Genomic DNA, 25471 nt, shown 5'->3' on the forward strand with positions numbered 1-25471 from the left:
TTACCTATAACATAGCATCCTTAGAAGAATCAAATAAATGTATGATAAAAGTCAAGGATAGCTACTGACACACACTTTTTGTTGTAACCGAGAACCACTTTTGGTGTTATGTACTTTTTAAAAAAATATGTATTTACTTACTTCCTTTTGTTGCCCTTGTTGTTTTACTGTTGTAGTTATTATTGTTGCTGTCGTTGTTGGATAGGATGGAGAGAAGAGGGGAAAACAGAGAAGGGGAGAGAAAGTCCTGCTTCACTGTTTGTGAAGTGACTCCCCTGCAGGTGGGGAGCCAGGGGCTCTAACCAGGATCCTTTTGCTTTGTGCCACGTGCGCTTAACCTGCTGCGCTACCGCCCGACTCCCATACTTTTTTTTTAAATTATCCTGGCAGCCATGTGACAGAAGTCAGCTGTCATAGGTATTTTTAAATACACTATTCTTATCTATTTATTTATTGGATAGAGACAGAGAGATATCAAGAGGGAAGAAGAAGACTGAGAGAAAGAGAGGGAGAGAGAGAGACAGAGAGACAGAGAGAGAGGGAGAAAGGGAGATTGACAGAGTGTTTCACCACTTGTGATTTCCCCCTGCAGGTGGCGACCAGGGACTTGAACCTGTGTCCTCATACACAGTAATGTGTGTATTCAACCAGGAGCACCACCACCGGCCCTGGGGAATACCTTACAGATACAAATAGGAGTGGGGGTTACAATCTGTTACTAAAAAGAAGGTAAGATGTGCTCAAACCTACCTGCGTATCTTGTAACCAGATGTGCTCAAACCTACCTGCGTATCTTGAAATAGACCAGAGACACACCAATAGCAGCACCATCTTAGTACAGGACTTGATAACACTCCACTCCCCCAAGCAAATCAACAGACAGAAAATGAATAAGGAAACAAGATGCCTAGATGAGGAGATGAAGAAGTTGGACCTGCTCTATACAGAAGTCTCCATGCCAGGCAAACAGTATACATGTTCTATTGGAACCCAGGATTCTTGGAAGTACTTCTATTTTCCTGCTTCTTATACTTAACTGGTAAAGGATCATGGGGCTGAAAACCAACCCTAATCACACTAATGGGAGGTAGAGGATTGAGCGTTCAGATTCCCATCTTATGGTCTTTATGATTATTTCCATAGAATATTTCTGGACCAGGTTTCCATTTCCTTTAGTTCTTGACTTTGTCGATGTGCAAAGCCATTTAAAATTAATTAAATTGATTTTTATCTTCGATTTGGTCTCGGGTAATGCATTTGTAGTTGCCAAAGGAGTTTCCCCAAAGGCATGATAATGAGATTGTTTTCCATTGTCCTTTCTGGGCCTTCCATTCTCAAGAACAATAATTGTGACTGTTCTTATCATGACATAGAATGCGGCAAAATGTTCCATTGCCCCAGAGAGATGGAATTCCCATTAGGTCTTAGTAACAATGCTGCAAGCTTTGCCCTTTGTCTGAGAGCTTCTCTCAGACAGTGTGGGACTTTGATTCTCAGATGTACCGAATTCACAGGCAGATGTTATAACTGAAGAAAGAAACTGTCTTCCACAGAAAATGATGGGAGCCTGGGTTATTTGCACTTACCGAAATGAAAGGGAAATGAAAAAAAAAAAGCTCCCCAAAAGCTCATGAACACAATTTAATTTTTTTTGTGCCAAAGTGCTTTCACGTCATTATGTGAAATAATCAGGCCAATTGCATGCCCTAATTTGGAACCCTTTATTATAAACATCCTCAGGGGTATTTTAGATCTGTTTTGGTCTTGCCATGTGCCATCTTGTTTAATTCTTTTATCTGTAAAATGAAACTGGAGCCTTTATAATCTGAGAGTAAGAGCTGTGATGAAATATCAAATGTGGTGATTTGAGTGGTTTTCATTCCAAGCTAAAAAAAATACTAGCAAACCTCTAGAAACCTTCTGTTGAAGCAATGCCAGGAGCACAGACAATATAGCACACAGATGAAGGTGGTAGTATATTAACAAAGACATTGTTGTCATGACCCAGGGAAAAAGTGGAGTCTTAGGAAGAAAACTTAGATACAAGTTCAGGTAACTTAACATCTTCTTATTCTTCCTCTGTTATTAAAGCCATTGGTCAAAAGAACTCTGGAATCCTGACCTGATGGGTCTCCTCAGTTCTGAGAGGTCACTATAGGATCTTTGCAAATTCAATAATTAGTTGTCCTGTTTGGCCAGTCAAGAATTAATGAGTCTTCTCAAACTGACTTTTTCGGTATGACTTTTCCTATACTCAGGGTATTGAACTAGTGAATGCCTTACTAAAATGCTAAGATTTCCTGACAAAATTCTCCTATGTGGCAGTGTGAACAGCAAATTTCTTGACAAGAATAGACTATATGCTACTAAACTTTATGTGTAACCAGAAAATATATAAAATTATCAAAAGCCATCTTGAGAACCAAACCAAACCAAAACAACAACAACAACAAAAAACAAGACTGGGGAGTCGGGCGGTGGCACAGTGGGTTGAGTGCAAGTGTCGCAAAGCACAAGGATGGGTAAGGATCCCGGTTCAAGCCCCCGACTCCCCGCCTGCAGGGGGGTCACTTCACAAGCTGTGAAGCAGGTCTGCAGGTATCTATCTTTCTCTACCCCTCTCTATCTTCCCCTCCTCTCTCCATTTCTCTCTGTCCTATCCAACAGTGATGACATCAATAACAACAACAATAATGACTACAACAATAAAATAAGGGCAACACTAAGGGAATAAATAAATAAATAAATAAATATTTTAAAAAATTAAAAAAAAAAACACCAAGACTTGAGGTATTAGTTCCTAGGCTTTACCCATTGTGACACCAAACAGTACTCCTTAAAAATCATCATTTCCCTGGGCTGGCTTGACCACAGTCTACAATCTTTCTTCTTGCCTACAGAGCCTTTTCTCAGGAATTAATCACAGTTATTCCCCATAATCCCTAGATTCCCAAACACCTCTCTTTCTATGCCCACCTGCTCTTCACTGCCATCACTGATCTGAACTTTCTTTTGCTAAATTGTCACGGATGCCCGTGACATGGAGGGCTTGGCTGCATAAGGAATGGAGACTGTTAAACCTGTCTGCTTACATGGATTTGTCTGCATGGACCCTGGCTTCCTTTTTTAGCAGGTGTTTTCACACAAGTCAAGGTGCCATCACTTCCTTGGAGACAAACCAAGGAAGTACAATCACCACTGAGTCCAGTGATTATATATTTGTAAATGTCAAGCTTTGAGTTACGTGTGTTTTACTATAATCTTTAAAGTAGTAATTAAAAAAAATTTCAATAGGAAAATTCAATCCTTAGCCCACTCTGAATTCTCACCAACTCTTATCTGTGTTGCACAAGCCAGTCTCCACTATGCAGTCTGAGATATGGGGTGTCAGTGAAGGTGGACTGACTGATTAGGTGGTGTACTGGCTGAAGAGAAGCAGAGATGTGCTGTGTGGGTGGCATCTGCAGGAAGGTTACTAGGGGACAGCTCTGTCATCCATGTTTTTCTTCTAAGTGCCTCTTTGTGGAAAAAAAAAAGGTTTCAATTAGTACAAAGTCAGACAAGCAGGGAGTCGGGCTGTAGCGCAGCGGGTTAAGCGCAGGTGGCGCAAAGCACAAGGACCGGCATAAGGATCCCTGTTCGAGCCCCGGCTCCCCACCTGCAGGGGAGTCGCTTCACAGGCGGTGAAGCAGGTCTGCAGGTGTCTGTCTTTCTCTCCCCCTCTCTGTCTTCCCCTCCTCTCTCCATTTCTCTCTGTCCTATCCAACAACGACAACAACAATAATAACTACAACAATAAAACAACAAGGGCAACAAAAGGGAATAAATAAATAAAATAAATATTTAAAAAATATATATAAAAAAATTAAAAAAAAAGTCAGACAAGCAAGACCTCATTACCCCCGGTCACTGATCTCTCATCCAAAATGAGGAGACAGGCAGACTATATGTCCAGAAAATTCATGAATTATCAGGGAAGTACCAAGTCCTAGGGCTGAAAGGCACCTAAGCAGTGTTCTTAGTCTGAGCAAAAGAAAGCACATGGTGTGATACCGCTTAGTGTGAAAACAGTTGTCTCTTAACTGCTATGAAAGCTTCCTCTGAGTGTCCCGGCCCCTGCATTCATATGTGTGGCCTTCTTTTCCAGGTGCTGAGGGTGAACATCTGAAAGATGTGAGTTGTAGCCCTCTTATTTACTTGCTCATCACAATCACATACAGAACTCGTACAAAAATAATCCCTGAGTTGGTGTATTGTACCAAAGTAAAAGACTCTGGGGTGGGGGAGAGTTCAGGTCCTGGAACATGAAGACAGAGGAGGACCTAGTGGGGGTGGAATTGTTATAAGGAAAACTGGAAAATGTTATACCTGTACGGACTATTGTATTTTACTATCAACTGTAAACCATTAATCCTCCAATAAAGAAATCAAACAACAACAAAACAATCCCTCGACACATCACTTGGATTTCTTGAGAATTCAGAGTGGGTTGAGGACTGAATGTTCCTATTGAAATTTTTTTTCAAAAAAATAACTATTTTAAAAATTATAGTAAAACACACATAATACAAAGCTTGCCATTTACAAATATATAATCACTGGACTAGGTGCTGGTGCACGTGGTTGAGTGTGCATGTTATCATGGTTCAAGGAGCTGGGTTCAAGCTCACAAAACCTACCTGTAGGGGGGAATCTTCATGAGTGGTGAAGTAGTGCTGCAGTTCTCTCTCTCTCTCTCTTTCTCTCTCTTTCTGTCTTACCAAACAAAAATGAGTATATAGTGATACAATCAAGTGGTATTCAGCACACTAACATTATTGTGCAAACCCCACCAGCAGCCATCTCTAGAACACTTTATATCAAACACAACTAAACCTTTATCTACTATCTTCATTATGTTGTAATCATGATTTTTGCCACCATGGTTATTGTTGGGCTTATGCCTGCGCAGCTCCATCATCCCTGATACCTTTTCTTTCTTTCATTCCTTTCTCTTTCTTTTATTCCTTTTTTCCCCCTTATTCCTTTTTTTTTTTTTTGATATATGTGTGTGACAGACACAGAGAGAGACAGAGACAGAGACAGACAGAGATAAATAGGAGAGAAACGTTCAACACTGCTCTACCACTTGCGAAGTTTGCCCTCTGCAGATGGGAACTGGGAGCCTGAACCTGAATCCCATATACAGTAACATCTGCACCCTACTGGCTAAGCCCCCAGCCAGGGGCTGAAATAAACTTTCTAAACCCATTCAACATGATCACCCCAACTTCCCTGGCATCTGGCAACCACCATTCTACTTTTTTGCTTTTGCAATTTTTTTGATGACTCTAAGAATCTTTAACATTTTTTTTATTATATTTACTTATTTGTTTATTCCCTTTTGTTGCCCTTGCTGTTTTATTGTTGTTGTTGTTGGATAGGACAGAGAGAAATGGAGAGAGGAGGGGAAGACAGAGAAGAGGAAAGGTAGACACCTGCAGACCTGCTTCACCGCTTGTGAAGGGACACCCTGCTGGTGGGGAGCCTGGGGCTCAAACCAGGATCCTTACCCTGGTCCTTGCATTTTGCGCCACCTGCGCTTAACCCACAGTGCTACCGCCTGACTCCCAACTCTGAGTATCTTATCCCAAGGGGATCATGCCTGCTTATTAGTGACTAGTTTCTCTCACGCGGCATGCTTTCAAGTCTCGTTCACGCTGTGGTATATGCAAGAGTCCTTTCTCTTTTCAGGTTGCATTTTATCCTATAGAAGACCATTTTGTTGATCTGTTCATCTGTTGATGGTTTCTTCCATCTTTATCTTGGCTACTATCAACATGTCTGTGAACAGCTGGTCAATAATGTTTATTTGAGACCTTGCTTTCTATTCTTTGGGAATATGCATCACTTACCAGCTTCCTGGCGGATCCAGTATAAATAGTATTGATCTTACTCTTTCGGAATGTAAGTAAGCACCATCTGTGGATGCAAATTCTGGCTGATATCTAGAGCTATGTGCCCTTAGGCAGTGATCTAAGCAGGTGTTCTCTCTCTCTCTCTCTGTGTGTGTCTGTCTTTCTCTCTCTCAGCATGGAGTTACACTTATTTCACATTAACTTGTTACAAGTCGATTTCTACCAGGCCTGAACAACCTTGTACCTCCTCACCCAGTTTTTATCTTTTTCAAGCTGGGCATGGCACAGACTGATGGGTTACGAACAGAGTCCCTCAAGGTGCTGACAATAAAGGTGGCAGCCAAGGCTCAACTCTGAGTCCGCCAAGGTTTCTAGGGGCTACTGGAGTGCGGAAGTGAGTCCTCCGCTTGCGGTGGATTTCTCTTTCATTCTTTCGCTCATGGATTTTTCATTTTATTCCTTCCTCTTCTGTATCCAGGAAATATTTCCTGATATGGTGACTTACAGGGACCAGTTTGCATTCTCTGGTACCAGCTGTAACTTAAGTGTTTCTAGGCACCTAGTCATAAATTTTACTAACATGTTGACAGGCTCACTTAAGCAGAGAGAGAGAACAAAAAACACACACATAACAACAGCTTATAAACCTCTAGGCCTCTCCTTCATTTTTTTTAAAGGCATACCCACACTTGTTAACATTCTCTTTTTATGCAAAATTTCTTTTTCTAATAGTACGGGAGGCTTGTGTGTCTGGGGAACATGCACTCTGGTGTGTCATAGTACTGTCTGTTTTCCAGATTCTGCCTGTCCGTTCCCTGACCTTAACATTTCTCCCTCTAGGAGTATGGACCAGAATTCTTTTGGGGTACTTAAAGTGGGAGTTTCAATCTTCTGTAACTACTTTCTGCTGAGTTATAGACTGTAGTCTGGTTGACCCATACTCCTAGACAGACCTGCTCTGTCTCTAATCTTTCTCCAGGAGGGCAGGGCTCAGGAGAGGTGAGTTTTCCGGGAACTTAGCCATATAGTCATCTGTCCAGAGAGGCCAGGCTGGGATTGTGGTAGTATCTGAAACTTGATAACTAAAAGATGGTAAAACATACAAAAGTTTAATAAATGCAGGTCCAGAGAATAGGATTAAAGCCAATGAGAACAAGAAACCCAGGACGAGAGGAAGATAAGATGCCTATTTTGTTATAAATGTTCTTAGGAAACTAGGACTCTAACCATCTTTGAAAAGCAGGTATTCGTACTTGAACCAGAGCATTGAACATTATGTCTCAAAGCAGAAGTGGCAGCACCTCCGTTGTCATCTGAGTGCTAAGCTTCCTGAAAGCAATCTTTCTCAGCATTGCGAAAATCACATTGCTCACAGAACAAGGTCATCCATCCCACTAGAGGAGGGAAAAGGAGTTTTTCCAAATGAGGATGCTTTTTGGTGTACTAGACACAGATATGACCACACATGTCTTTAAAGAACAGTCTCTCTGAAGCAGTGTCTAGGGCATTTATGATGAACTCTCCCATTTTATTTTTTTTTTCAGACTGGAAACTGAAACCTTGAGCTGGAGTATGACTTGCTGAGCCTCTTGTGACTCACCTTGGTGACTCGAGGCTCAGCACTTTTCGCTGTCTTAGCACATAGATAGAATTGGAAGCTGTGGGTGTACCATTGAACGGCACTACTCAGCAGCTGAGAGCTGGGGCGAGCATGTGGATGTGATGCTTGGCAGGAATTCCTCCTGCAGAAAGCAGACCCGGCGGAGACAGAAATAAGTTCTGCTGAGGTGGCCACCTGTGAAGGTTATTAGACTCTGCAGGTGCCCAAGGCAGAAGCTGCGAAGCTCAAAGTGCAACTCGGTGGCTGCAGACATGGTCAGCGGGACCCAGAAGCAGAGAGGCAGCGGGTGGATCACATCCTAGGGAGAGGAAGTGAAGGCTTCTTGGGGGGTGACAGCCACTGCTCTCCTCTGGCAGCTGAGACCTGACCGGTGAAGTTGAGAAGAGGTGCTGGGACAGATAGACAAAGGCCAGTTAATAAGACACATCATTCGCTACATTTGCTTTTTTTTTTTTTTTACTTTTCTTGCCCTTGTTGTTTATTATTGTTATTGCTACTATTGTTGTTGCTGTCTTTGCTGCTGGATAGGACAGAGAGAAATGGAGAGAGGCAGGGAAAACAGAGAGGGGGAGAGAAAAATAGACACCTGCAGACCTGCTTCACCACCTGTGAAGTGACCCCCCCCTGCAGGAGGGAAGCCGGGGGCTCAAACTGGGATCATTATGTCAGTCCTTGCGCTTTATGCCACGCGCGCTTAAGCTGCTGCACTACCGCCCGGCCTTATGCATTTGCTTTTAATTCACTTTGCTTTTATTCTGTCCTGTCCTCAGCCTTCCTGGCGGGTCTCCTCTGTCCTTGAATGCTGTAGGCTTTTCTGCGCATCTGATCTTTTGCCTGGAGTGTCACACCCTTGCTCTGGGCCTGTTTCACACTGGAAAACCCAGAAAGTAGCAGCTTGGACTGGACGTTGAACCACCACTCACTCTTCAGTGCAGACCTCATTCAGATGGGCAACACTTAGTTCTCAAACCTCTTCTACATTATGGAAACACCTGGCTTTCAAAGTCCACTGGCCAGGTGTTTCAGGAAGGTCTTGGCTGCTTTCTATACATGACGTATACAGATGACTTGACAAGTGAGGAACAGTCAGGCTGTCCCAAGGACAAGTCTCTTTCTCTACTCCTTAGGAGTTTCCTTACCTAGGATGGGATGGATTGGCATCTAGACAGAAGGATCCTGTTAGTGTGTGGAAAGTTTCCCCTCCACTCAGGACGTCTGTCTTCACCATATGCGATTCCAAGGGTGGCAGAAGGGTGTCTACTTTGATCTGTCACTTTGAGGCAATATGTAAGGAATGTCTAGGCTCTATTGTTAGAAATAATTTATGCTGATGCTGGACAGTGGTGCACTTGGTTAAGTGCACTCCTTATCAAGCACAAAGGCCCAGGCATGAGCCTACCTGCAGGGGGAAGGAAGGTTTTGCAAGTGGTGAAGCAGATCTTCAGGTGTTTCTCTGTCTCTTTCCTACTCTGTCTCTGCCTTCCTTCTTGATTTCTGGCTGTCTCTAACTAATAAATAAATAAAGATAATAAAAAGTTAAAAAAACACAACTTTATGCTTTGTATGTATCAAGCACTGGAATTCATATACTGGGATTCCTCCTACTCACCAGATTTAGAGGTTTGGCTTTTGCAGGGAACCTTTCCCTAAATAAAGTACCACTTAGAACAAAGAAATAAGGACACTTTTTTCTGCTTCTCTTAATATTTGCTTTTGTTTCTGAGACCATTTAGAACATTTCTCCACTGGTGTAGACAGGAGAGTGCAGAAAGCAGTGTGAATGACAGAGGATGGAGTTTTCGGCTTGCTCATGATTGAATGGCAAAGAACTTGCAAACTCTCTCTCTCTCTCTCTCTCTCTCTCCCTCCCTCCCTCCCTCCCCCCTCTTTTTTATAAAAAGGAAACACTGACTATAGGATAAGAGGGGGTACAACTCCACACAATTCCCACTACCAGAATTGCATATCCCACCCCCTCCCCTGATAGCTTTCCTATTCTTTATCCCTCTGGGAGTATGGACTCAAGGTCATTGTGGAAAGCAGAAGGTGGAAGGTCTGGCTTCTGTAAATGCTTCCCTGCTGAACATGGGTGTTGACTGGTTGATCCATACTCTCAGCCTGCCTCTCCCCCTAGTGGGGCAGGATTCAGGGGAATCAGAGCTCCAGGACACATTGTTGGGGTTGTCTGTTCAGGGAAGTCTTGTTGGCAAACTCTTATCCCATCATCTGACTTGAATGGTTTCCAGACTTTTGCTCAGAATTGACTGACCTCCCTCTCAGCCCTGAAAAGACCAACAAACACAGTTCCTTCTGAGCTCTCAATGATTATTTTCCTTAATTGGAAATTATGAATTGATTTATTGGAAAAAGAAGAGGAAGAATGAAAACTAGAGCATCACTTTGGCACAAGTGATACCGGGGTTCAAACTTGGGAACTCATGGTTGAAAGTCCAATGCTTTATCCACTGTGCCACCCTACCCCCCACCCAGGCTGTGTATCCTCAGTGTTTTTCTGTCCAAGAATGAGAGTGCTAGCCCTTTACTTTTCCTCTAGATATTTGCAGATGTGGTAATTGTCTTAGTCAATAAATACACCTTTCATGAGAGAGCACACATAGCTCCTTCTCCTATGTTGCCTGGTTTACTCCTGACATAGAGTAAATTATTCTAACTCTACAGTGACCATGAGAATATCTGTCTCATGTGCCCTGTGATCACAAGGTCTTCCTTACATAAGGCACCGGGTCAATTTTGTCAACTCACACTAATAGCAAATAAGGTTAGCCTTATGTGCAAGTGGTCTACTTATTTATTTATTTAGGTACCACTAAAATGCTAGATGACCAAACCAGTAAATAAATGACTGTGAATGACCTGCTTAGGGCTCTTTAAACTGGCTTTTGCTTGAGTTTGGTTGCAAGGACTCTTCTATTTTTAGCAGGAATCAAAGACAAATGCCTTCTTGCTGGACATTTTCAGAGTTATTCACCCCCCAAAACTCAAATGCACATTCTTTTCAAATCCACACAACACATACTCAAGGATAGACCACATGTTAACCCACAAAGACAGCATCAAAAAATTCAAGAGCATTGAAATCATCCCACATATCTTCTCAGACCACAGTGGAGTAAAGTTAACATTCAATAACAAACAGAAAATTGCTAAAAGTCACAAAAATTGGAAACTCAACAACATACAGCTTAAGAGCCTCTGGGTCAAAGAGCTACTCAAGCAAGAAACAAATGAAAATGAAGAAACAAGTTATCAAAATATTGGGACACAGCTAAAGTAGTACTAAGAGGGAAACTCATAGCCATACAGTCACATATTAGAGAATAAGAAAAAGCTCAAATAAATGACCTACTGCATGCCTTAAGGACGTAGAGGGAGAGGAACAGAAGAACCCTAAAGCAACCAGAAGGACAGAAATCACTAAAATTAGAGCAGAAATAAACAACATCGAAAATAAGAGAACCATACAAAAGATCAATGAAGCCAAATGTTGGTTCTTTGAAAAATTAAACAAGATTGAAAACCCCTAGCCAGACTCAATAAAAAAAGTGAGAAGACCCAAATAAATAGAATTGTAAATGATAGAGGAGATACCACAGCTGACACCACAGAAACCCAGAAAATCATGCAAGACTTCTAGGATGAATTATATGCCATGAAGCTAGAGAATCTGGACGAAGAATTCCTGGAAACATGTACCCTTCCAATACTAACCTACTCCTAAAGCTCTTCCGCAAGACTGAACAAACAGAAACACTCCCTTCCATCTTCTATGAAGGCAGCATCACCCTGATACCATAAGCAGATAGGAACACAACAAAAAAGGAAAACTACAGACCAATATCTCTGATGAACATAGATGCCAAAATATTTAACAAGATACTGGCCAAGTGGATACAGCATTATATCAAAAAGATTGTTCATCAAGACCAAGTGGGATTTATCCCAGGAATGCAAGGCTGATTCAACATCCATAAGTCAATCAGTGTCATTCACCACATCAATAAAAGCAAAACCAAAAACCACATGATTATCTCAATAGATGCAGAGAAAGCCTTTGACAAAATCCAACACCCATGCATGCTCAAAACACTATAAAAATGGGAATAGATGGGAAATTCTTCAAGATAGTGGAATCCATATATAGCAAACCTACAGCCAACATCATACTCAATGGACAGAAGCTGAAAGCATTCCCCCTCAGATCAGGGACTAGACAGGGTTGTCCATTATCACTATTACTCTTCAACATAGTATTAGAAGTTCTTGCCATAGCAATCAAGCAAGAGAAAGAAATCAAAGGAATACAGATTGGAAGGGAAGAAGTCAAGCTTTCACTATTTGCAGATGATATGATAGTATACATAGAAAAATCTAAAGAATCCAGCAGAAAACTACTGGAAGTTATTAGGCAATATAGCAAGGTGTCAGGCTACAAAAAATCAATGTACAAAAATCAGTGTCATTTCTTTATGTAAACACTAAATCTGATGAAGAAGACATCCAGAAATCATTCCCATTCACTGTTGCAGCAAAATCAATAAAATATCTAGGAGTAAAGCTGACCAAAGAAGTGAAAGACTTGTATACTGAAAACTATGAGTCACTATTCAAGGAAATAGAAACTGATACCAAGAAATGGAAAGATATCCCATGCTCACAGATTGGAAGAATTAATATTATCAAAATGAATATTCTCCTGAGAGCTATATACAAATTTAGTGCATTACCCCTCAAATTTCCACCAAGCTTCTTTAAGAGATTAGAACATAAACTGTAATCATTTATCTGGAACCAGAAAACATCCAGCATTGCCAAAAAAAATCTTGAGGAAAAGAAACAGAAATGGAGGCATCACACTCTCCGATCTCAAACTATATTTATTATAAGGTCATCATCACCAAAACAGCCTGGTACTGGAACAAAAATAGGCACACAGACAAGTGGAAGAGAACTGAAAGCCCAGAACTAAACCCCTAAACCTATGGACATCTAATTTTTGATAAGGGGGCCCAAAGTATTAAATGGAGGAAGGAGGCTCTCTTCAATAAATGGTGCTGGGAAAACTGGGTCGAAACATGCAGAAGAATGAAACTGAACCACCTTATCTCACCAGAAAAAAAATCAACTCCAAATAGATCGAGGACATGGATGTTAGACCAGAAATTATAAAATACTTAGAGGAAAACATTGATGGAACACTTTCCCACCTAAACCTCAAGGACATCTTTGATGATACAAACCCAATTGCAAAGAAGAGTAAATCAGAAACAAATCAACTGGACTACATCAAATTGAAAAGCTTCTTCATAGCCAAAGAAACTGTCACACAAACAGACTCCTCACAAAATGGGAGATCTTCATAGGCCATACATCAGACATAAGACTAATCACCAAAATATTCAAAGAGCTCAGCAAACTTAGCAACAAAAAAGCAAATGATCCCATCCAAAAATGGGCAGAGGATATGAACAGAACATTCACTACAGAAGAGATCCAAAAGGGTAACAAACATATGAAAAATTGCTCTAGGTCACTGATTGTCAGAGAAAGGAAAAAAGACCACATTGAGATACCACCTCACCCCTGTGAGAATGGCATACATCAAAAGGGACAGCAGCATCAAATGCTGGAGAGGCTGTGGGGACAGAGGAACCCTTCTGCACTGCTGATGGGAATGTAAATTGGTCTAATCTCTGTGGAAAGCAGTCTGGAGAACACTCACATGGGTAGACATGGGCCTTCCATAAGACCCAGTAATTCCTCTCTTGTGGATATACCCCAATGACTCCATAACACCCAACCCAAAAGATATTTGTACACCTATGTTCATAGCAGCACAATTTATAATAGCTAAAACCTGGAAGTAACCGAGGTGGCCAACAACAGATGAGTGCCTGAGAAAGCTATGGTATATATACACAATAGAATACTATGTAGCTATTAAAAACAACGAACCCACCTTCTCTGACCCATCTTGGCTGGAGCTAGAAGGAATTATGTTAAGTGAGCTAAGTCAGAAAGATAAAGATGAGTATGGGATGGTCACACTCATCAACAGAAGTTGAGAAAGAACAGAAAGGGAAACTAAAAGCAGGATTTGACTAAATCTGGAGTAGGGCACCAAAGTAAAAACCCTGGGGTGAGGGTGAGGGTAGATACTCAGCAAGATCACTGTGGGATGCAGAAGGTGGAAGGTCTGGCTTCTGTAATTGCTTATCTCAGCTATATTTTCAAAATTAAGTTGTTTTACCTAAAGTGCTTTAGATAACTATGACACCCTATAGCAATGAAAAAGTTAATCATTCTCCTTGTTCCCACAGGAGATTTTAAGGAAGGTGGTAGTGTTTGGTGATTTTTTTTAAGTTAATAAGAGGATAATCAGAGAGATTATCCAGGAAATAAAGTTTATTAAAAAAATACCCTCAAAATGTGTAATCTGTAGAGGATCAAGAAACAGCATTCTCTTTAATGAATTCACTCATGTTTTCTTGAAAAAAAATTCTTTTTTCATTTAGCTGCTAGGTCTAGTTTTCAATATACTATGGCATTTCACTCTGTGATATCATGGAAACTTCAGATTTTTTATAGAATGAAAAAATAAAACGGAATCAAAATTTGTAGGAAAAATCTCCAAAACCACAAATGTACTATTGGGTCCAGTTAGATATGATTGAGCAGGAGAGCTCACTTGCATAATTATGCTATGCTCTACCCACCCACGGTCGGATCCAGTCCCACCAAAGTAAAAGGAGCCTTAAGATTTGGTGCCATGATGTCTTCATCTCTATTCATATCTGTCTCTGTCTTCTCCTTCTCCTCCTCCTCCTTCTTCTTCTATTTCTTCTTTTCCTTCTTTCTTTTTCTTCTCCTTCCTCTCCTTCTTCTTCTTCTTCTTCTTCTTCTTCTTCTTCTTCTTCTTCTTCTTCTTCTTCTTCTTCTTCTTCTTCTTCTTCTTCTATTTCTTCTTCTACTTCTTCTTCCTCCTCCTCCTCTCCTTCTTTTCCTTCTCCTTCTCCTCCTTCTGCTTCTTCTCTTCCTCCTTCTTCTTTTTATTCTTCCTCTTTTTCTTCTCCTCCTCCTCCTTCTCCTACCTCTTCCTTCTCTCTTCCTCTCCTCTTCTTCCTTCTATTAGTGATTTAATAATGATTAACAAACAATCTACAGCCATACCACCATGAAAATGCCCGATTTTGTATGATCTTGGAAGCAAAACACTTTAAATGAGTTCGATGTACAGTGTTAGAAGTTTTTCAACTCCTAATTACTGTTAAAAATTGAAGTATCCTGATGTCTCAGTGCTTGTGGAATTGGAAGCCAGGCTTAGTAAGTTCTTTATAGGCACAATTTCAGCTGAGATTCAAAATAACCCATGAAGGCAGTGGCCCCCAGTTTTACACTTATAGAACCACCTGCTGAGCTGTGAATGGAGGTTTCTGGGCTCCACTCCCAGCACTTCTGACTCCATAGATCCGGGGTGGGGCCTGAGGCATTGCTTGTTTGAAAGCATGCTATTGCTCTTTTTTTTGTAGCACAAATAAATAGCTTATTTTTAAATATATGTTTACTCATCCAACAATCAACTTTGTGTGTGGACTCTTGTGTACAGTGATATTTGCAAGTGTTCCTTTGCAAGTGATTCAGATCCATTATGTCTCTGCCTCCATGCAGCTTCCATTCTAATAGGCAGAAATGAATGAGCTACAAGGTCAGTGCTCAAGGAATAGCTGAGGAAAGACAATGAAGCTCCATGAGTAGCTAATATACATTATTATTATTATCATTATTATTATTATTATTATTATTTACCAGAACACTCTCAGATATGGCTTATGTTGGTGCCAGGGATTGAACCTGAGACTTTAGAGCCTCAGGCATGTGAGTCACTTTGTGTAGCCATTATGCTGTTTACTCTGCCCACTAATACACTTCTCTAGCACTCTTCTCCAGTCAACTTTCTTTGGTTTGTCAAGACAAACGAGCCAAGAACAGCTGGTCTGTCTTGCAAAGAATCAGACAGACAGACTGCAGAGCAAATGCTTAGTGAATAGCCAAACCAGCCCAGAGTTATTCATTTTTTGCCATTCATTTTGTGGTTCTAGTCATGTCATCATAAATACTGACTGTAATCATGTCACATTAATACAACTGTTTCGGGACACCCTTATTGTAGTGCCTCAGCCTCACTGTGGGAACTTAGAGATTGTGATGCAGAGAAGGAATCCCTTAAAGACCCAAATTATGGAAGGAAAAGATGCAACTGTTTACTTCCGAAAACCAGGACCTCTGTTTTACATTCAGTCCCATCACTGCCAAGATTCAGAGTCCAAGAAGCCCAAAATAGAGCTATTAGTTGAGAATGTTTCAAATACAATTGACTAAATTTGTCCAAGGAAATAGCTTCTGTAATCCAGAGCTGTGGCTGTCAGACTTTGCTTCTTAAAGGTCAGCATCCTTTCATGGAAAGCTTATGTAAAAGCTTTCTTATGTGAAAGTTGAGGTTCAAATTAGATCTCTTTATTCATTTGATAGATGCTGTTTGTGACTTGAGTTCAACCATATATCAGACTGTATAAGATATTTTTTTAAACAGACTTAGGTGGGTCCCTATGCCCCTAATGTACAATGTTATCACTCCCAGCTCAACCTTATCATTCATATGAACACATTCATATCATTCAAATAAAGAAAAAAATGAGATACTACTTCACTCCTGTGAGAATGTCACACATCAGAAAGAGTAACAGCAGCGAATGCTGGAGAGGTTGTGGGGTCAAAGGAACCCTCCTGCACTGCTGGTGGGAATGTCAGTTGGTCCAACCTCTGCGGAGAGCAGTCTGGAGAACTCTCAGAAGGCTAGAAATGGACCTACCCTATGACCCTGCAATTCCTCTCCTGGAGATATATCCTAAGGAACCCAACACAGCCATCCAAAAAGATCTGTGTGCATCTATGTCCATAGCAGCACAATTTGTAATAGCCAAAACCTGGAAGCAACCCAGGTGTCTAACAGATGAGTGGTTGAGTGAGTTGTGGTCTGTATATACAATGGAATACTACTCAGGTATTAAAAATGATGAATGAACTTCTTCACCTCATCTTGGATGGAGCTTGAAGAAATCATGTTAAGTGAGGTAAGTCAGAAACAAAAGGATGACTATGGGATGATCTCACTCTCAGGCAGAACTTGAAAGACAAGATCAGAAGAAAAAATACTAAGTAGAACCTGGACTGAAGTTGGTGTATTGCACCAAAGTAAAAGACTCTGGGGTGGATGGGAGGGGCGTTTCAGGTCCTGGATCATGATGGCAGAGGAGGACCTAGTGGGGGGGGCTTGTATTGTTAATGTGGAAATATTATACATGGACAGACTGTTGTATTTTACTGTCAGCTCTAAACTATTAATCCCCCGATAAATAAATAAATAAAAATAAATAAATCAAAACTAATAAAAGAGAAAGAAACAACCTCTGATAAGTTAACATTTGAAGGAAAGCTAGAACAAGTGACAGTGAAGGACCACGTCAAGATAACAGGATTGCCGCGCTTTCAGGGAGAGAGACAGCTAGGAGAAAACAGGGTGAAGCTCCTCAGGTAGGCATGTGCGTGAAAAGTTCCCCCCACACAGTAGCAGACTAGTGGGACTTGCACACAGGAGGGAGTTAAGTCAGAGAGGAAATAGGATACATCAAGGATGGGGAGATCATGGCAGAGGTATTTGACTTTCTTCCTTGACTCTTGAGTCATATGGAAAGCTGTGAGAGAGTTCTGAGCAGAGGAGTAACATAATGTGGTTTGCATTTCAAACTCGTCTCAGGAAGCAGCCTAGTCACAGGTCAGGAGGAACTGGAAGGCAGGCAGATGACTTGGGCACCAACGCAAGTAGCTTGGAAGATGAGATGACAGGAGCTCGTGAAAGCTCGCTTCCAACTGTCTGTCTCCTCACAGAGTTAAGAAGCAGAGTCATCAGTCAAGACTGTGCATGGGGGAGGAGCTGCTAAGGATGGAAAGGAGGATCACTAAGAATCAGGACAGGGTTAGACAGGAATAAGAAGAATAAGGGAATCTACAACACATAGGACCAGAATAGTGGGTAAAACAGTCTTACTACAGGAGCTTCCAAAACAGATAAGGGGAGATCTTAGCGGAGAGAGAAAGGGAGAGGGAGAGGGAGAGGGAGAGGAAGAGGGAGAGGGAGAGGGAGAGGGAGAGGGAGAGGGAGAGGGAGAGGGAGAGGGAGAGGGAGAGGGAGAGGGAGAGGGAGAGGGAGAGGGAGAGGGAGGGAGAGAGAGAGAGAGAGAAAGAGAAAGAATAACCAGTATGAAAAACTAAATCAATTGTGACCTTTTTTTTTCCCTTCTTCCAGTTTCCAGGTCTTTAAATGTGCGTTTCAGAAATTCTTCCCTTTTTGCCAAATGCTCAATTGTATGCACCATGTCATTGAAGACCTTCTCTGTTTCACTGATTGTCTCCTGGCTTTTTTGGATACTCTAGACACACTGTACAGTCCTGGAATGCAGGATAAGCATTGAGGGGCACCCAAGGAACTGAATGACTGATCTGTGCACCTTACAGTTTTCCTGCCACCAAATGGCTGTTTTCTGGGCCCTGTGCAGGAGACCCATACGCATGGTTCACTTTATCTTCTGAGTCTGGGAGGTGACTGAAATCCCAGCTGCTGAGGATGCCTGCTGGTTTCAGTTCTTTGCTCTGTTGCTTACAAATCAGGACCCTTCCTCTAGTCCGTAATATCTCAGTGTAGCCTTTTCTCACCTGTAAAGTGCATAAGCCAACAGTACCTACTTAAAAATATGATGGGATAAACCAGACAGTATGTATAACATGCTTAGCACTGTGTCTGAAAAAATAAAAAAAAGAAACACCTCCACCAACATATAGAGCCTGTTACTTTGATGATTCTGCTTTACTTTTTTTTTAACAGTTCTTGACACATGGGTTTACTTAGTTCTACCCATATTTTCTCAAAACATCACTAGCTATCTACATTTCTTTAGTAGTCAAAAGAAGCAATATTTTCTTTTAATTTTTAATATTTATTTATTTTTCCCTCTTGTTGCTCTTGTTTTTTATTGTTGTAGTTATTGTTGTTGTTACTGATGTCAACGTTATCAGATAGGACAGAGAGAAATGGAGAGAAGAGGGGAAGACAGAAATGGGGAGAGAAAGACTGTGAAGCGACCCCTCCTGCTGGTGGGGAGCCTGGGGCTTGAACCGGTATCCCTACACCAGTCCTTGCACTTTGCACCATGTGTACTTAACCCACTGCACTACAGCCCGACTCCCTAGAGGCAGTATTTTATACCTTAAAATATGTATCCATTTTCAATTTATATTAATTATAATGGAGTGGGTCTCTCTGGGATACCTATGGTCATTTTTTTTTTTAAATCATCTTTAAATCCTCTTCTACCCCTGGTACATTAACAAACTATCTTAACCTATTGCATACTTCTTCCTTAAAAAGTAACTTGGGGCACCAGGCAGTGGTGCAAGCTGTAAAGTGTATTCCTTACCATGCACAAGGGCCTAGATTCAAGCCCCCAGCCAGCCCCAACTTCCAGGGAGGAGAGAGTTCCAAGGCCTATGAAGCACTGTAGCAGATTGCCCTGCTCTCTCTCTCTCTCTCTTTCTCTCCCCATCCCTCCAAATCTCCCTCCCTCTCTCTTCTTTATTTGTCTTCCCTCTCCATTTCTCTCTGTCTCTATCAAAAATGGGGAGGAAAGTCCTCAGGGAGTGGTATATCTACTGTGCAGGCACCAAACCCCAGTGATAACAAATAAATAAAATACAAAGAAATAACTCTGGTGGCAAATGAAGAGATCGTGATTGTTGATCCTCCTTGCTCTTAGGATCCATCAAGATCTGAGGGTAATTTCCTCAAAAGATGTGAATTTCATGGTACTTCCACCCAAGAAAATATGTACTCCTTGCCAATTCAGTGAGATCTATACAAAAAAATCGAGACAGCTTTGGCTGACAAAATAGCTCACCTTGATAGTGTCCTTGTTTTGTTGTGCAAATGAACCAGTATTGACCTACTGCTCAGTTCCCACCACTCTGGAGGAAGCTTCAGTGCTGTGATGTTTTTCCCTCTCTGCTTATATATCTGAAAAAGTTGACTGGAGTGGTGAGGGCCCCGCAATAACAAGGAAAAAAATGTGGAGAAGGAGAAGGAAGAGAAGGAGAAGAAGGAGAAGGAGAAGGAGAAGGAGAAGGAGAAGGAAGAGAAGGAGAAGAAGGAGAAGGAGAAGGAGAAGGAGAAGGAGAAGGAGAAGGAGATGGAAGAGGAAGAGGAGGAAGAGAGAAGGAGAAGTGGTTTAGCTCTGAAGGACACCACTCCCATCAGATTCCGTGTCAATGGCGCCCCCTAGAGTTCACTGCTGCTCTACTTGCCATCACCACAGAGGGCTGAACCTGCTTGGATTAACTACCCTGTGAGGTTTTTGGTACCGTTCTCATTTCTAAAACAAGGGACTTGGAGTTTAAACAGATTGTTATTATTTTTTAAATCTAGACTACAAAGAGGCTTTAGGTTCATGACCGAAGGCTTCGCACAGCCTGTGTATCTTGTCAGTTCTCAGGAAATTACCCCGGAGAGAAGCGAATGATCAATTTCAAACTGTTGGCCTTTATTGCATCTTCACCAGCCTCACACTGAGAAATGGAAAATTCAATAACTAATGAAAGCACAACAAAGTCCTTTCACTTTGTGGAAGGGGCTTAATCACGGGTGAATGCCACAATTATTTGAGGAGTGAAGGAAGGAGAGAGTCAGAGAATCTGAGGGTTCCTTGCACCAAGGCTCCTTGGAACCCCCTGCAGGACCCTCCCGTGATAAGGCTGCCATCCTCTGGGTGGACCTGTCTGCTGGGAGAAAAGCCCCAGAGGGGTTCTTGATGCACCTACAGGACGCTGCATCAGTATTTGGTCTCTAGGACTCACCCAGCAGCCATCTGAGGCTTGGGCAGCTGTGAGGCATTCTGCTCTCAAGAGAAAAATTGTCAGTGACCAAGGGGTTATTTCCAGAGCTCACACAGTTAAATGATTTCTTCTCCTCTCGGAGTTCACCATCTACAACTGTGTGCGGTGAGGGGGGTCAGGACCAGAGCACTGGCCTACCATTTGTGATCTTTTCTTTTCTTTCTTTCTTTTATTAAAAAAAAAAACTTTATTTATTGGATAGAGATAGTCAGGCATTGAGAAGGGAAGGTGGATGACAGAGAGACACTTGCAACTTGTTCATGACTTGCAAAGCTTTCCCCCTGCAGGTGGTGAATAGGGACTTGAACCCAGGTTCTTGCTCATTGTAGCATGTATAGTCACCTGGGTGTGTCACCACCCGGCCCCATCTCTGCCTTGCCTTGCCTTGCCTTGCCCTGCCCTGCCCTGCCCTGCCCTGCCCTGCCTTCCTTTCCCATTCCTTTTGTGAGAGATGGTTAGGTCTTCTCTTCAAAAGAACATGAATAGTTTAGTACAAAAATTCTTTTTATAAATTATTATCTGTTATCACCTATGGCCAGTAGTTTTGTATTCTCTAGGTCAGCTCCTTGCAGTGTTTGTTAATCCTCTAGCAGAGACCCTCAGACTCTCTTCCTCATTTCCTTATTTAGGCAATGGGGAGACTGTGAGCTTTGAAGTCCAGTCCAGGGGTGGAGGAGACAGTTCTGAGTCAGGTATAAAAGATGGGAGAATAGTGCTGCAACCAGAATTCCCTGGACAGACGACCCCACCAATGTGCCTTGGAGTTCCGCTTCCCCAGAGCCCTTCCCCACTAGAGAAAGAGAGAAAGAGAGAGACAGACTGGGAGTATGGATCCACCTGTCAATGCCCATGTGCAGCGGGGAAGCAATTACAGAAGCCAGAACTGCCACCTTCTGCATCCCACAATGACCCTGGGTCCATACTCCCAGAGGGATAAAGAATAGGAAAGCTGTCAGGGGAGGGGTTGGTATATGGAGATCTGGTGATGGGAATTGTGTGAAGCTGTACTCTCCTTATCCTACGGTTTTGTCAATGTTTCCTTTTTATAAATAAAAAATATAAATAAACAAATAAGTAAATAAAAATTATTAAAAAAAAAGAGAAAAAAGATGGGAGAAGGCTGAGGGGGGGGCGTGCTGCTGCCTGACAGACACTGTTGGAGTCACGCTCTTTTGCAAAAGAATAAATGCCTTGCTTCAACTCCTTATTTTTTTTGCCTTGACAAGTAATTTTAATTGTATCATTTACAACCCTTTCCTTTCCTTTTTCTTCCTTTCCTTTCTCCTCCTCTCCTCTCCTCTATTTTATTTTGTTTTTTTATCTTTCTTGTTGATAAGCAGTGCCAGGAGAGAAGCCAGCACCTCACTCATGTGAAACCTCCTCTCTCTTTAAAGTTTTTATTATCTTTATATATTCATTGGATAGACACAGCCAGAAATCGAAAGGGAAGGAAGAAATGAAAGGGAGAGAGACAGAAAGACACCTGCAGCCCTGTTTCACCACTTGTAAAACTCCACCCCCCACCACCTGCAGATGGGTAGCAGAGGCTTGAACCCAGGTCCTTGCATGTTGTAACATGTACACTCAACCCGGTGTGCCACCATCGGGCCCCTCAAGGCCTCTTTTCTACCACAGAGCCTCCTGTAGCTTGAAGTGTTCCCTGTAGTTTGTCTTTGAGTGGGCTTCTCCTGACTCCTAGTGGCTGCAGTGACTCTCTCTCATCCTTCCCTGGCATCCCACTTGCAGCAAGGCTTTTCCCACCCAGCCACTGGAGTGCCTACACTAAAACACCCCAGGGACATTGAACACTGCCTGATGTGAACTCTTTGCAAAACATATAAACAAAGAATGCAGATTCTCAGTAGAGCCCCAGAACTCTCCTTAATACAGAGTCGGATCCTGATTCATATTCTGACTAGTCTCTCCTTGTCTTGTTTTTTTGTTTTTTTTTTTTAGATTTTATTTATTTATTCATGAGAAAGATAGGAGGAGAGAAAGAACCAGACATCACTCTGGTACATATACTGCCGGGAGTCGAACTCAGAAACTCATGCTTGACAGTCCAACACTTTAGTCACTGCGCCACCTCCCGGACCATGTCTCTCCTTGTCTTACCTCTCTTTCCCGAGTCACCCTCCCCCCATCTCTTCAATGCTTTACTAATGACCCAATTAAGTGACACTAGGGTTGTTACCCTGAGGCTTGGTGTCTGCATGATTGTAGTGGCAATTTTCTTTTCTTTTTTTTAATTAATAAATTTAAGAAAGGAAACATTAACAAAATCATAGGATGGGGGGTTACAACTCCACACAGTTCCCACCACCCAATTTCCATATCCCATCCCCTCCCCAATAGCTTTCCCATTCTCTATCCCTCTGGAAGTATGGACCCAGGGTCGTTGTGGGTTGCAGAAGGTGGGAGGTCTGGCTTCTGTCATTGCTTCCCTGCTGAACATGGACATTGACTGGTCGGCAGCCATTTTCTTCTCTCTCTCTTTGATAGAGATAGAAATTGAAAGTTGTGACATAGAAGGAGAGACAGAGAAAGAGAGAGAGAGAGAGAGGCCTGCACACTGCTCTCCTGCTTGTGAACCCTTCTCCCTGCAGGTTAAGCGCAGGGGTGCACACTAAGGTCCTTGCACATACGCAATCTCCTGGCATCCTCAGTGATGTTTCCAACCAAATTCCATGACATATCTTGGGCTGAAGCTCTGTGCCTGAAACTTTCTTCTTCACTATGCTGTATGTTTCCTGAGGACAGGAGCCTGTCTTTATGCCAGATTGGCTCCCCATGGGGTTCAGCTCAGGTCTGTTACAGGGCTTGTCAAATTCATCTGAAGTGGCCCAGAGTGGCTCACACCCTGATGCCAGAAGAGGTTAGTTGGCTATTGTCAGAAGATAGCAAGGCGTTCACTGTCAGCATTGCTATTTGGAAACAATGCTGAAGGCAGCTGAGGCTGGCAAAGCTCTCCTGCAATTACACTGGCAAGTCATCAGATGCAGTTGCCGCAGGAGGGAGGTCTCCTCATCTCTTTCTTTGTCTCAGTCTGGCTTCCAGGAGAATGCCTTAGCAGGGGCAATATTGGGAAGCCCATTGATTCAGAGGCCACTCACTGAGTTTGGGCAGTCTTTGGACTTCGACAGAATCAAAATAAAGAGAATGATGATCATATTTGAATCGATTTGTTTTCACTATGGAAGAGAGAGAATAAAACTTAAGTACCTAGAAGTAAAAATGATCGAGAGTCGGGCGGTAACTCAGTGGGTTTACACGTGGTGCGAAGCACAAGGACCCGGGTAAGGATCCTGGTTTGAGCCCCCGGCTCCCCACCTGCAGGGGGGTCACTTCACAAGCAGTGAAGCAGGTCTGCAGGTGTCTGTCTTTCTCTCCCCCTCTCTGTCTTCCTCTCCTCTCTCCATTTCTCTCTGTCCTATCTAACAACTATGACATCAATAACAACAACAATAATAACTACAACAACAATAAAAAACAACAAGGGCAATGAAAGGAAAAATAAATAAATAAATATAAAAAAATTAAAAGTACTAAAAAAAAAGAAAAGCGTATCTTACCCTTTCCTAGATGGGTTAGTTGTGCTTGTTTGGTGACATTTAGATGAGCCCTTTCCTTTCCAAAGACAAGTGGGGGTAAATATATTCTACCTGCTGTGGAAAGTTCCAAATGGTTTATATGGTCCAACCCACTAAAGGGATCACTTCATTCGACAATGAAGCTCTGGGGCAATTCCTTTGCAGTTAAGCAGGGACTCAGCTGTTTCGAGTTTTTCTGCGCTACCTTTCCTGGTCTTCCTCCTTCTTTTGGTTATCAGGGAACTTCTCTTGATTTCAGACAAAGACTTCCATGTCTTACAGGACCTTGACCTCAACCTAGATCAATGATAAGGACTGCCCCATTCTCTGAAGGGAGGCTGGGCCAAAATACTCTGCTCCTCAAGAAAGATGAATCCAGCAATGAGCTCAGCCTAGAATGTCCCTAGCTATGACCACAGAATATGAGCTCAGATCTACAGGGAAGCAGAAGTTACACAGGCTCCTACATTGAATATGATCAAATCGATGGGATTGTCCAGTTAACCATATTTATATACTTTTACCATATTTGGGAGCTACTGTCTTTCCTGATCCATCTTGGTAGTCCTATTTCCAACTCTGACACCATCTCCCCAGACAATAACTTTGGCCCATCTGCATGTTAGCTGTTGGGCTCAGACAAAAGTTAGAAAAATCATGGGTCCCTTGGAATATACCTAAAACAGACCTATTAGCTTTTTCCAAAGTGGAAACCCCAAATCTCATCTTCTATATTCTTGCCTTTAGGTTCCTGATTATTTAACTATTTGTTCTGCTTTATATCTTAGTGTTTGTTCAGCCACCAAGTTGCAGATGCTATCATGATGCCAACCTGACTCCACTGGGCAGATGACCACCAATGTATCCTGGAATCCAATCCAATGTATCCTGGAATCTAACCTCCCCAGACCCCTGCCCCACTAGGGAAAGAGAGATACAGGCTGCGAGTATAGATGACATGCCAACGCCCATGTCCAGTGGAGAAGCAATTCCAGAAGCCAGACCTTCCACCTTCTGCATCCCATAATGATCCTAGGTCCATGCTTCCAGAGAGATAAAGAATAGAAAAGCTTTCAAGGGAAGGGAGGGGATATAAAACTCTGGGGGTGGGAATTGTGTGAAATTGTACTCTGCTTATCCTGTGGTCTTGTCTATATTAATTATTTTATGAATAAACTAAAAAAAAAACTTCCATGTCTCTTTTTTACAAGCAAAGACTAAGAAATATTCCTGACCCTGGGGTTTATATTTCAACTGTGTATATGGCTCTAGACTAGACAAACAATGTAAGTGTGTACATTCTAGTTGCTGACCATCAGAAAAAGGTGGACAGACAGCCTGGCCTT

The 25471-nt window shown here is 42.2% G+C and overlaps 1 protein-coding gene across 1 annotated transcript in view; it reads left to right on the forward strand.

Moving 5' to 3' along the window:
* Positions 1 to 24998, forward strand: part of KCNS3 (potassium voltage-gated channel modifier subfamily S member 3) — a 267088-nt gene extending 242090 nt beyond the window's left edge. Inside the window, exons 4-5 of the transcript XR_009548863.1 lie at positions 593 to 729; positions 24914 to 24998. The gene's annotated coding sequence lies outside the window, so the exon portion shown is untranslated. The remainder of the gene's footprint in view (positions 1 to 592; positions 730 to 24913) is intronic.
* The last annotated feature ends 473 nt before the right edge of the window (positions 24999 to 25471 follow it).

This window comes from Erinaceus europaeus, chromosome 3 (assembly GCF_950295315.1).
Source record: "Erinaceus europaeus chromosome 3, mEriEur2.1, whole genome shotgun sequence".
In the NCBI taxonomy this organism is placed as follows: Eukaryota; Metazoa; Chordata; class Mammalia; order Eulipotyphla; family Erinaceidae; genus Erinaceus; species Erinaceus europaeus.